Genomic DNA, 11,525 nt, shown 5'->3' with positions numbered 1-11,525 from the left:
CCTGGGAAAACCCATGCTCATTCCCCCCAGCCCCCGGGAGTCCCTGTGTGTCATTTGCATGCACAGGGACTCAGCTATGAACAGCCCGGATTTTCAGGCTGGTGTAAAAACAGCCAGAGAAGATGATGGGCTTCTTCACATGAACAAAATAAAGCAGACCCATGACTAGCCGCTCGTGGACGTTTGCGGGTCCTTTTGATGACGTCAGCAACATCCAGGACATCTCCCGTGGTTCCTCCCCACCCCCACCCCATTCCCTTTTAAAACAGATCAGAGATAATCTGGAATAAACCCTCATGGTGTAAAATTGGCAGTGTGTAAAGTTGGCATTGTGCTATGAACTTGCCGAGAAAGGACTTTCTGTGTCTGTGATCGAGGGAGAAGAGGGTAAAATGCCTCCCTGCAACAAAGGGAGACCAATTTGATTCCCCACCCCACCATGAAAAACTGATCAAATCCAATTAGTACCTAAAAGCACACAAAATGTATGCCTAGGTACACAAGAAGAAGCCATGCTTAATGGCTGAGAAGCAAACAGCCATGCAAATATTAAGTTTTTCATTGCCTAGAACAGCCTTCCCCAACCTGTTTTCCTCCAGATGTTTTGAACTACAATCCCCAGGATTCCTAACTATTGTCTATGCTAGCTGGGACTGATGTACACTGAAGTCCATAACATCTGGCGGGCGCTAGATTGATGAAGGCCTAGAACTAATGCTGAAGGGGGAAGTGGCATTTTTATGCATTGCAAGCAATAATATTTAACATTTATACAACACTTTTATTTTCAAAGCAAAACATTGAACAGGTTCACACCTGTTCACACCTGTTAAGCCACAGTGGGTTATAGCGCACACCGGGCAGCTTTTGAATATTCAAGCTGCAACTGCAACTTGTCATGTCATCCAAACCTGGAGAGAGTGTGTTGTTGGTGTGCTTAGCAAACCACCCAGAATCCACGGACTGCTTTGGGATTCTGGGTGTTTTATTAATCATGTCAACAACCCACCTTCCCTGGGTTCGGATGACACGACAAGCCATGATCGCAGCGTGGCCCCTTTATGCGCTGCAGCACACCATGATTTAAATAAGTCCCCGTCAGCTGTTTGATCATGCAAACAGGCCCATTGTCTCCAATCATTACAACAACCTGTAATTTAGATCAGTATTGTTATCTGTATCTTGCCAATGGGAAGCAGAAGATGAGAAAATAGAGGCTTGGGTAAGGCTGGAGAACAGCATACTCCCATGACACAATGAACAACTTTTTTAAAAAAAAATCCCCAAGTCTCCAAAGTGATTTGCCATACAGCATGGGCAGTGACTGTTTGTAAAAGACGAAATACCCTTTGGGTTTAGTTTCACAGCTGTATGGAACCCTCCCCCCGCCATGATTTAATTAATTTGTTTATTTATTTATTTATTTCATTTATATACCGGCCCATAGCCAAAGCTCTCTAGGCGATTTACAAAGGTTAAAAACAGTGAACATTAAAAACAAATATACAAAAATTTTAAACCAGCAAAAGCATAAAAACAACAATATCCATTTAAAATAACTTCAAAGTGGAGTTTGATGAATAACAACAAACTGTCATTCATTACAAAATAAAGTCTTCCGCTGTGAGTTAATGGGGAAAGGGGATCACTAATACAATATCCATTGTCCTAGTTTTAGGCATCTTCAAGAGTAAGCATATTTTATTTTATTTTATTAAACAGTCGATTCTGTCCCTTTACTTGTGTGGCAACACTCCCACTCAGAGGTAGGATAAGAAACGGTGATATTAATCACCAGAATACATTGTCTACTCCGAGCACTGAAACGTCAAAAGAAGGCCATGAATTCATCTAATTCCCTTTTAAAGATCTCTTAGTCACACCTTGGGGCAGTTCCTGATGCCTCCAAAAATGCAAGAATTTATTTTATTTAAGAACAGACAGGAAAATAATGTTGTAAAGTACTAAATCATCTCCATTCGGTTTCAGAAAAGTAACATACACAAACTATTTTTTGATCACTTAAAAAAGGTCTGCATGTGGAATGGGGCCCACATAGCCAGCCCTGGATCTGCATCTCTTAGGACCTCGGCTATGGAAAGCGCTTCCTCGCAGCATGAGTTCTCTGGAAGCTTCTTGCTGTGGGGATTACTAGGGAGAATTTATTTCATAGAAGAAGAAAAACTCAGCAACAACAAGAAGCATTGATTTTGCATTCGGCAGCAAGTGCGAGGGCTGAGCAATCGTAGTCCTAGACGTTAACTGTTGTTGTTTTGGCTTAGTTCAAAAACCAATTTACACAAAGACTGGGAAACAGGACAAGTGCATCTGAAGAAATGAATTTAAAATTATTATTTTTTTCAAGTTATCTAGTCCCTTTTTTTTTTAGATCTGACATGGATTTTCAGCATCCAGTACTGGCTACATGATCAAATTACAGATAAAAAGGCTTATACTTATAATCTCAGCAGTTCAATATTGGACATTTTTATCATGATAGTGTAATTTTGCAGAGGGGGAACCTGAGAGCAGCAAATAGTGCCATCAAGTGGCTGATGCTGAACACAACTGTTCAGTCAAGCTACAATAAAGCATTACTCATAAGAAACAGACAGACAGGCTATGTTTCCAAAACTACAGTGTTTTCCCCTTTAATATCCACAAGATAAGGAAACACATAAAATTAATGTGGGCTACTTTTCTGACATGTGTCCTGCAAAATAGAGCCCTGAGTTAAACCTGTCCTGTGACACAGTTTATAGATTCTGACCCTGTTCAGATGGCACACTAAGCCACCGTGGTTAAGTATTTTAAGCTAAACATTATGGCTCAGCATGTTGTGTGAACCATGACTTAGTGTGTCGTGTGAACTATTCCTAACCATGGTGGCTATAGCAGTTTAGACATGCTCGTTAACCATTTACTGCAAAAGGATTAGCAGCTTAACCATGGCATAATGTGTTGCCTGAACAGGCCCAGTGAAACCGTGCCGGTAATTAGATTTTGAATACCAGCAATTCATCTCTCTCTACATTCGAGGAGGGGAGTGCTCCACCACTAGGGTGACCTTGTTGGTCCCTGGCCAATGGCTGGTTGGCCACTGTGTGAACAGAGTACTGGACTAGACAGACCCTTGGTCTGATTCAGCATGGCACTACTTATGTTCTTATGTTCATATGAAAAGGAATACAGGGCTCCTGTACAGTTGCATAGAAAAAGGCATTTCAGCAGGTGTCATTTGTAAGCATGCAGCACCTGATGAAACTCCCTCTTCATCACAACTGTTAAAGATATAGGAGCTCCGTCATCCTTTTCATATGGTCATCCTATGCCAACAGACTTTGCTTTGAGAAAGTTCTTTCCTGAGTCCCCTAGGCAAGTAGCCCTGTCTCTTCTAGTCATGTTCATACATTACATAAAAATAAATAAACAGCAATGTAAAGGATTGTGCACAGCTACATTTGGAACTGATCAAAAGTCAGCACACTGAGTGAGTGGGGTGGGAACGTATCTCAGTGGGTAGAACACATGCTTTGCATGCAGAAGGTCCAAGGTTTAATCCCTGGCATCTCCAGGTAGGGCTGGAAATATTCCTACCTGAAATCCTGGAGAACCACTGCCAGTCAGTGTTGATAATACTGGGCCAGATCGACCTATGGACTGACTCAGTGGGCTGTTCATACAACACGCTAACCCACAGTCATGTTGAATCATGAGTTGTTTGTTAAACCATGAGTTAGCATGTTGTCTGGATCCAGGACATTTTCCGCAGGTTGGCTTTTTAATCAAGCAGTGTGGCTTATTTTTCTCAAACACAAGGGGGGATCTACACTACTGCTTTTAAAGCACTTTGGAAACCTGTATATGCAGTGTGTCCTGGGCCCCAACAGTTGTCAAAACTGTTATAAAGCGATTTAAAGCAGTAGTGTAGATCCCCCCAAGTCACCTTGAGAATCCATGGTTTGCTGTTCAGTTGTTCAGGGTGGTTAACAAGCCACTGTACACCTTCTGATTAGCTCAACAAATACTACAAGCACTTTTCCTGTTAATCATAATTCCAGAGACTTCATTTCCCACAGGTTTTGCACTAATTAAATAAAGTAACATTTTATAAATAACTGTAAAAACAAAAGACCCCCTCATAAGAATGAAGAGGTCCCAGTTTGAAGTGGAATTTGGGTGGGCATGAGAACAGGGGCAGCAATGAGGCTGTGTATACAGCAGATTGTAAAAGGCCTTAAGTCAGGCCCTAAAGAAATCGCAAGGCTGGCTAAGAAACATTGTTATTTTTAAAAGTGGAAATGCTTTATATTTGGCTTCTGGTTTCTAACAGCATGGTCACTGAATGCAGTCAGAATATAAAAAACAGAAGCTACCCCACAGAAAACCTGTTTAAAAGGCTTTCATTAATATCCATGATTTTTGCAGAATGGTCTGAAACCTATTGAAATCAAACAATGTTACTTAAGCAGAACACTTTCTCCTTTGAGTTCTTTGTTGATTGTTAGCATTAACTTTAAAATTCTGGGTGTTTTGTTGTTGTTTAATGACAGATTTAATTTGTATATTTTCAAGAATTAGAATTTTAAGGTAATATTCTGAAAGTGGTGGGGAATAATGCTCAGAGGCTGCTTTTATTTACTGTTTAACATGTGGATGGTGGTGGTGTTTTTTCTCATGAGGTTGAAATGCTTAAACTTTAATGGAGAAGGTTATTAACATGATAGTGGTAAAAGCAATCACTCGGTCAACCTTAACAGAGACAGCATTGCCTGGACTTCAGAGTGATAAGATTCCACTGAGATGAGTAGGTGAGTTACTGAAGATACTTCCAGGCATTTAGAAAATGCCAGGGTTTTCCCTTAGGCGTAAAATTCTACATATTTTATACTTGTCTATTCTATCTTCGTGCTCTCAAGAGATCTTCAACACAGTTGACATGTTTGTTTTTTTTAAAAAATCAAATTTCAATATTCTATTGTTGTTAATATGGGAATACAGAAATGAGATGTTTTAAAAGCAGAATGTGTTAGTATGGGTTGGATCAAGACTTAATCATGATTAGTGTAGTCTCATTGAAATCAATGGGATTTACATTAGTCATGGCTCACTTGTCCTATTGATTCCAGTAGATGGATCCAAGCTATATATATTCTATCCATTATGGTTTTCCCACTCAAATGGGGAACATGCAAACCCCAATTTAAACATGATTTATGAAAATGCAATAAATCCATCTCTTAGTCTTAGTCTGTATCTCCAAATCATCACATCACAAATAATGGATGTAATATTTATTTATTTATTTATTTATTTATTTATTTATTAAATTTTTATGCCGCCCAATAGCCTAGAATTCTAAACCTGCAGGTGATAATTTGTCCATGGGATTCTGGGTCAACTTTCAATGTATCACATTCACTGAGTCCCTTTCTGCAAAACTCTGCAACATTGATTCGGTATTAATGGGGAACATAATCGGTTTTAGCTATTTTGAAAAATTGGCTTTCGTTTGTTGCACGCCAGCAATGTAAGTATCTGAGGACTGGACAATCTTCAGATTCAAAGTATTCATTGGGTGACGCTCTTTGCAATGCCAATTTCCTTTTAAGGTTTCCACTCCCCACCCTTAGGCCCCCACCCACATCTTCACCCAAATATTTAAAGCCAGCCAATATCCTCCTGCCTGAATCAGGAATGGGCTGTTGGAGAAAAAAGTAAGAAGAACTTGGCATTGTATAAATTCAAGTGTCTTGGACTGGATCCTATTGCTTCTGCTAATTTTATTTATTTATTTATTGAATTTTTATACCGCCCGATATCCAAAGCTCCCTGGGCGGTTTTGTGGAGCTGAGCCTGGTGCTTTCTGCCCTTACCAGTATCTGATGCTGATTTTAGCTTTCTGGACTCCAGACTACATCACAAGATTGACAAAATACAATTATCTCCTAATTTCAATTGACAAGGTACAATCATTTTCTGATTTTACATTTTCTTTTGGGAAGCTACTTAAGAAAATGCTTTGAGAATACCTGATTCTCCTTGAAGCATATCACATTTTTAAACAGCAAAGTGTGGATGAGGAGGGGAGGGGAGAAATAGGTATCTTTCATGCATAACTTGTTAGGGATGCTTGATATACTGATTGGGTACCAATTTACAGTAACCAGTATTAAAATCGTCAGTGTCATTAAACTGGTGTAAACCCCTTCGTTTGATTTTAGGATTAAAACCTTGAAGGGAATATTTAAACTAGCTTGACTATTGTTATGTCCCTAAACATCAGATCACATTATCTCAAGAACCCATTGCTCCAAGATTTGCTCTTCCATTTAGGAGTTGGTAATCCTAGTACTATCTTGCCCAGACTTCAAAGTAATCCTGTAGTTCTTGGTTATGGTGGCTGGGGCTTGTTGGAGTTGTAGGCCAAAACATCTGGATAGCTACAAGTTGCCCACCCCCTTCAATAGAGGATGCAGGATATCTGGAGGGAGGGGAGAGAGAGAAGGAGAGAGAGAGAGATGATCTTTCAACAGGTAGGGCCCTCTTCCTATCACAACCTCAAATAAGACCTGAATGGGTTTAATTTCCTCTAACACAGGGCTCTCACTGATACACTTGGGATTTGCTGCAATGCTTGGCACTGATAACTCCCCCACTTCCCCATCATCCAAACCTGATATGGACATAAGAACTGCTGTTCTTCTAATGCTTCCCTATGTGTGGATTTACGAAGGTCAGAAATGTACTGCTGTATTCCTTTTTTACTTGCTAGTGATGGATTAGTGCCTCATATGCAGTAGCAACCTGCACCCACGTCACTCCGTGCAGAGATCTTACCTGGGGAACAGCTGTTTGGTGCAAGGCTAGGGGAGTAGGAAGAAAATAAAGTAAATTCAGAAGTTTGAGAAACACTGGAGTAATCTGAGACCATGGCACATTTCAGATACAAAGACCCAAGTTCTAAGAGGATCTGTAGAAGAACTAGAGAACCATCCAATAATACCATTGAGAGACTTGCTGCTCGAGAGAATGGCATCTTGGTTACAGGACAGACCCCTGAAGCTAGTCAGTGCCTAGAAGTCTTTCAATTAGCTCGCCATCTGGAAGCCCCCCAAATGGCTCTGCAACCAAAAATGCAAATCAAATGAAAGTGAAAGGAGAGGGATCCCCAACACACCATCCACCTTCTCCCAGAAACTAGTCTTCTTCCCACTGTGCCTTAAACACACATTGTCCTCTCCAGACCTGAAAAAGATTGTACTTCTGTTCAGCTCTTTCCCTGCGTAACGGGTTTTCTGTGTTAAAAGAAAAGTTGGGATTGGCAGGAGGAATGCCTGAGATAACTACAGGCAGGGCCGGTGCCAGACTATTTTGCACCCTAGGCAAGGTGAGCTACTTTCAAACACACCCACACCCCAAAAAATGCCAACTTTGATTTTTAAGAACATATGTTTCCTGGAAAAAATAAGAAGCACAAAACTTGAAACTGCTAAATTTATTTTAAAGTGCAAGAAATACGTCATGCCAATTAGAGCAAACAAATTGGAAAGGAACGTCTATGGGTCTAAAATGCATTATTTAATAGGAATATCACCTCCAAATCATCCCCCCCAACTCACACCCGTGTGCACACACACACTCAGCATCACTCACTCCAAACAAACACACACATGAACACATGCATTCACTCAAAGACCCCATGCACTCCATTCACCCATACATTCTCTCTCTCTCTCTTCCAGGAGCATTCCGGAAGTCCAAACGTGGAGCCGTCCCACCCCCACCCCAGTGTCCCTGGCTTCGCTTTGGCTGGGCGGGCGCGGGGCACCATCTCGCCCGCCCAGGCCCAGCTGAATCCTTGGGCCAGATCTACTAGGAAAAGCAACTTGATGAAATGGACTCACAGCCAACGCACGTGAGTGCTGTGCTCTGCCCGGCGCCCCTCTTAGCTTGGCGCTCTAGGCAGCCGCCTGAGTGGCCTCTATGGTAGCAGCAGCCCTGACTACAGGGGCATGACAATGTCATGTAGACCCCTGAAAAATTCCCTGAAGGAGACACGACATTTGCACTGTAAAACCCTCACCTGGAAGCACTGTAGGTGAGGAAGAGTTAAATCATATTGCCCTGGTGACAAAATGCATGATAGAAGCACTGTGTCATGAAAGGCATCTGATTCCCTGACAATTATCTAGCAAATGCATATTTATTGCACTCTAAACTGATTGCCTGTAAAAGACCCTAATATATACATTGGGGGAATCATAAAATCGTAAAGTTGGAAGGGGCCTACAAGGCCATCGAGTCCAACCCCCTGCTCAACGCACCTTAAAGCATCCCTGACAGATAGTTGTCCAGCTGCCTCTTGAATGCCTCTAGTGTGGGAGAGGCTAGATTTAAACTTTAATGGTGCAATCCTATGCATAGTTAGACGGAAAAAAGGCCTACAATGACCAGCATGGCCCAACCAGCCATACCATCTGGGGAATGCTGGGAGTGGCCTCCCAATTATGAAATTATCTCCCTGATGAGGTTTGCCCAACACTGCTATCTTTTCAGCACCACATCAAGACGTTTCTCTTTTCCCAAACATTTAGCAGCTTGTGATGAGATTTTATTCGTTCCCGGAGATAAGTTTTTAATCAGTCCTGGGTCTGTTTTTTAGATTTGGCTGATTGCTTAAAATTGTTATTAGATGTATGTTGTCTTTGTATATGCTGTCTGTTGTGTTTTTTATGTTTTAAATTTTGTATATCACATTTATTTATTTATTTATTTATTTATTTATTTCATTTATATACCACCCCATTGCCAAAGCTCTGTGGGCGGTTTACAAAAGTTAATGTTTTAATCTTTTGTAAACCACCCAGAAAGCGTTTGGCTATTGGGCATCGGCATCATCATCATCATCATCATCATCGGATTGCACCCTAAGAGGATGTGCATTAGCAGAATCTGTTACTTCTGCTTGCAAAAGATATTAACACATTTTTTTCTCTTCTTTTCCTTTGCCATGCAGTAGATTTGTTGCCATTTACTTCCAGATCACGAAATGACCTTAGTGCAATAAACCAAAGGCTCCTGAGGAAACCCAACATTCTCCCAGAGGCCTTCAATAACATGGGAAGAGAAGAGACTGAGCTTCAGGTGATTTTACGCCAGAAAGAAGAGAGAAGAAAGCAGCAAATACTGGAAGACATCACCTGTCATAACTTGACAGAATCTCAGGAGCAGCTAAATAAGCCTCCTAGACAAGCAGATCGATGTAATGGAGAGCTTGGTTGAACTGTACTCTCAAATCCAACCCTCACCCTCTCTTCAACCTATGGCTTATTTTCACCAGATCTACTAGAAAAAGCAACTTGATGAAATGGACTCAAAGGCCTAATCTACACCAAGTAGGATATAGCACTCTGAAAGTGGTGTGAAAGTGGTATATTAGAGGCAGGAGTCACACCAAGTAGGATATAGTGGTATGAAAGCGCTATATGGTATGCGTCAATGGGCACCAACAGTTGTCAGTGCACTTCAATACCGCTATAAAGCAGTAGTGCAGCTCCTGCCTCTTATATACCGCTTTCATAGTGCAATATCCTGCTTGGTGTAGATTAGGCCAAAAATTCCTGATTTGCCTCTCCAAGCTCAAGACACCCACCATTTTCATTATTCCTTTGCTAGTTTGTGGCTCCCTTTTTACTTGATTCAGATAATCCTCTTTGTTATTTGTTTTTCCCTTCCATTGTTGTTTTAATTTGGGGGAGAAAGGAAGATTTTATTTCTAGTGCCCCTGAAGAATATATTTTAATTCAAAATACATTGGGCCAATAAAATATTTAATTTCATCCACCCTTGGAGTATCCTCTCCTCCCCTTCTTTTTCTGATCCTCTAAACGGGAGGAAAATCTTAGGCCATAGCTAGACCTAAGGTTTATCCCTGGATCATCCAGGGGTCAAACCTGTTCATCTAGGTGACACACAGGGGATCCAGTGCTCAGGCAGGGGTGAACCCTGGATGATCCCAGGATAAACCTTAGGTCTAGCTGTGGCCTAAGTCTCATTATCAAATTAAGCACCAAGATTGAAAACAGAAGAATCAATTTAATACTAATGATGTAGCTGCATGGACTTGGGGTTGTATCCAGTGCTAGTGTAACTTAAATCCTGTTCATTTAAGCAGGACTAGCGTTATGTGTACGTTCCTCTGGATAGACATCTTGAGCTCTCCTAGTGGCCCATCTCACAGTCCCACTAATATCTGAGGCACATCTAGCAGGGACCTGGAGGGCCTTAACAGTGGCTGCACCAAAGTTTTGGAACTCCATCCTGAGGCAGGTCTGTTCTTTGATACCTTTCCAGTCATGCAGACTTCATTCAGATAGGCCTTTTGGCCTATTGAGCTGACTTATTTTATTTACAGCTCAAATGTAGTCACTGTTTCGTGTTTGTTTTATATACTGTTATTGTTGTTTTTAATGGTTTAACTGTGGGATGTTTTCTAATTTATCATTGTTGTTAGTTATTTTAGGTCTATATGTAGAAAAGCAGGGCATAAATAGAAATAATAAAACACTTTTTCCCCCTTTTCCAAGCAGTAGACTCTTTTCCAGTTCTCTCCAGACTACAAAGTGACCTTAAGTTAACAGTAGAATATGTATTCCAAGAATGAGCAACATGGTTCTGTATCACATCACTAACTCTATTCCCACACACTCTACTTGAGCCTTTTTGCAAGTACACTTTGTGTCCATGATTGAAATGATAAATATAAATATGTGGTTAACATAAACATATGCTAAACAAATTGCACACCCTACCCTGTTCTGTTCTATTTGTGCTGGTACGTCCCCTACAGAATAGTATTAGCAGCATCTAGAAATGGTGCTAGCAATAACAGAGATTGCCATCCCTATTGCAGAAAATATGTCCACAAATCCTCAATTATGCTCTCATCTTACTCACTGCATGCTTGAACAGGGATCACATGCCTACTTCATGGTCTGACTACCCCTGGACCACACTGGCAGTTGGATCTGTTCCAAGTAATTCTGGTCCTGTGCATTTTTATTGAGTTTCCTCAATGTGTTTATTTATTTATTTACAAAATGTATATACTGCTCCCCATTGAAAATTTTCGGAGCTGTGTACAAGATAAAATGAAAATAAAAACAGAATAAAACACTTAAAACAGATTCTAAAAGAAGCAAATACAGTGACTCATGGCTGGACATTAAGGAAAGGCTTCCTGGAATAATGATGTTTTCAGGAGGCACCGAAAGGAGTACAAAGTTGGCACCTGCCTGACCTCCAGAGACAGGGAATTCCATAGGAGGGGAGCCACCACACTGAAGGCTCTTCCCCTGGTGGACTCCAATCAGAAGATGGATCTATGTGGGAGCACCAGGAGCAGACCCTCGGATTACCTCAGTGACCGGGCAGGTTGGTAGGGTTGCATCCAGATTTACATTAGATCAAATGGGCAGGGAGAAGTGGTCTTCTCAACCCCCTCCTTCCCATGGCAGCCCCTC

The sequence above is a fragment of the Elgaria multicarinata genome, chromosome 1, assembly GCF_023053635.1.
Source record: "Elgaria multicarinata webbii isolate HBS135686 ecotype San Diego chromosome 1, rElgMul1.1.pri, whole genome shotgun sequence".
Classification (NCBI taxonomy): domain Eukaryota; kingdom Metazoa; phylum Chordata; class Lepidosauria; order Squamata; family Anguidae; genus Elgaria; species Elgaria multicarinata.
The sequence above is the reverse complement of the archived record's forward strand: the minus strand, read 5'-3'. Positions refer to the sequence as shown.